Source organism: Spermophilus citellus (assembly GCF_964194105.1).
Source record: "Spermophilus citellus genome assembly, chromosome: X".
NCBI classification, from domain to species: domain Eukaryota; kingdom Metazoa; phylum Chordata; class Mammalia; order Rodentia; family Sciuridae; genus Spermophilus; species Spermophilus citellus.
In genome coordinates, this window is record NC_138190.1 from 54,638,180 (window position 1) to 54,641,109 (window position 2,930).

The window sequence follows — 2,930 nt, forward strand, 5'->3', positions numbered from 1 at the left end:
ACTTGACACAGTAAAGTAGTTTCACGTTCTATCTCTATGTTTTATTTCCTCTTGATGTAGCCCTAAGCAGTGACTGGCGAGAAACACTTTCATGGAAAGGGGTTGCCAAGCTTCCAAAAATTACGAATCTCCAGAAATCTCAGCAAATATTTTTTCGACCAAACTAGATGATACTTTCAGGTAATGATCAGTACACTAAGGCGACTTGGTTCCCCAAATTTCGTTCTTCTATGTTGAAGCGTTCATTTCCAGTAACAGTTTGAATTTTTAGGTTTCACTCTGTTTTCTCCTATATTGATAGATGTATTTGGAACTCTAAATCCAACACGGTTTGTGCTAGCTTCTTGAAACTTGACACAGTAATGTAGTTTCACATTCTATCTCTATGTTTTGTTTCCTCTTGATGTAGCCCTAAGCAGTGACTGGCGAGAAACACTTTCATGGAAAGGGGTTGCCAAGCTTCCAACAATTACGAAACTCCAGAAATCTCAGCAAATATTTTTTCACCCAAACTGGATGATACTTTCAGGTAATGATCAGTACACGAAGGCGACTTGGTTCCCCAAATTTCGTTCTTCTATGTTGAAGCGTTCATTTCCAGTAACAGTTTGAATTTTTAGGTTTCACTCTGTTTTCTCCTATATTGATAGATGTATTTGGAACTCTAAATCCAACACGGTTTGTGCTAGCTTCTTGAAACTTGACACAGTAAAGTAGTTTCACATTCTATCTCTATGTTTTGTTTCCTCTTGATGTAGCCCTAAGCAGTGACTGGCGAGAAACACTTTCATGGAAAGGGGTTGCCAAGCTTCCAAAAATTACGAAACTCCAGAAATCTCAGCAAATATTTTTTCACCCAAACTGCATGATACTTTCAGGTAATGATCAGTACACGAAGGCGACTTGGTTCCCCAAATTTCGTTCTTCTATGTTGAAGCGTTCATTTCCAGTAACAGTTTGAATTTTTAGGTTTCACTCTGTTTTCTCCTATATTGATAAATGTATTTGGAACTCTAAATCCAAGACGGTTTGTGCTAGCTTCTTGAAACTTGACACAGTAAAGTAGTTTCACGTTCTATCTCTATGTTTTATTTCCTCTTGATGTAGCCCTAAGCAGTGACTGGCAAGAAACACTTTCATGGAAAGGGGTTGCCAAGCTTCCAAAAATTACGAATCTCCAGAAATCTCAGCAAATATTTTTTCACCCAAACTAGATGATACTCTCAGGTAATGATCAGTACACTAAGGCGACTTGGTTCCCCAAATTTCGTTCTTCTATGTTGAAGCGTTCATTTCCAGTAACAGTTTGAATTTTTAGGTTTCACTCTGTTTTCTCCTATATTGATAGATGTATTTGGAACTCTAAATCCAACACGGTTTGTGCTAGCTTCTTGAAACTTGACACAGTAAAGTAGTTTCACATTCTATCTCTATGTTTTGTTTCCTCTTGATGTAGCCCTAAGCAGTGACTGGCGAGAAACACTTTCATGGAAAGAGGTTGCCAAGCTTCCAAAAATTACGAAACTCCAGAAATCTCAGCAAATATTTTTTCACCCAAACTGCATGATACTTTCAGGTAATGATCAGTACACGAAGGCGACTTGGTTCCCCAAATTTCGTTCTTCTATGTTGAAGCGTTCATTTCCAGTAACAGTTTGAATTTTTAGGTTTCACTCTGTTTTCTCCTATATTGATAAATGTATTTGGAACTCTAAATACAAGACGGTTTGTGCTAGCTTCTTGAAACTTGACACAGTAAAGTAGTTTCACGTTATATCTCTATGTTTTGTTTCCTCTTGATGTAGCCCTAAGCAGTGACTGGCGAGAAACACTTTCATGGAAAGGGGTTGCCAAGCTTCCAAAAATTACGAAACTCCAGAAATCTCAGCAAATATTTTTTCACCCAAACTAGATGATACTTTCAGGTAATGATCAGTACACGAAGGCGACTTGGTTCCCCAAATTTCGTTCTTCTATGTTGAAGCGTTCATTTCCAGTAACAGTTTGAATTTTTAGGTTTCACTCTGTTTTCTCCTATATTGATAAATGTATTTGGAACTCTAAATCCAAGACGGTTTGTGCTAGCTTCTTGAAACTTGACACAGTAAAGTATTTTCACGTTATATCTCTATGTTTTGTTTCCTCTTGATGTAGCCCTAAGCAGTGACTGGCGAGAAACACTTTCATGGAAAGGGGTTGCCAAGCTTCCAAAAATTACGAATCTCCAGAAATCTCAGCAAATATTTTTTCACCCAAACTAGATGATACTTTCAGGTAATGATCAGTACACGAAGGCGACTTGGTTCCCCAAATTTCGTTCTTCTATGTTGAAGCGTTCATTTCCAGTAACAGTTTGAATTTTTAGGTTTCACTCTGTTCTCTCCTATATTGATAAATGTATTTGGAACTCTAAATCCAACACGGTTTGTGCTAGCTTCTTGAAACTTGACACAGTAAAGTAGTTTCACGTTCTATCTCTATGTTTTATTTCCTCTTGATGTAGCCCTAAGCAGTGACTGGCGAGAAACACTTTCATGGAAAGGGGTTGCCAAGCTTCCAAAAATTACGAATCTCCAGAAATCTCAGCAAATATTTTTTCACCCAAACTAGATGATACTTTCAGGTAATGATCAGTACACTAAGGCGACTTGGTTCCCCAAATTTCGTTCTTCTATGTTGAAGCGTTCATTTCCAGTAACAGTTTGAATTTTTAGGTTTCACTCTGTTTTCTCCTATATTGATAGATGTATTTGGAACTCTAAATCCAACACGGTTTGTGCTAGCTTCTTGAAACTTGACACAGTAAAGTAGTTTCACATTCTATCTCTATGTTTTGTTTCCTCTTGATGTAGCCATAAGCAGTGACTGGCGAGAAACACTTTCATGGAAAGAGGTTGCCAAGCTTCCAAAAATTACGAAACTCCAGAAAT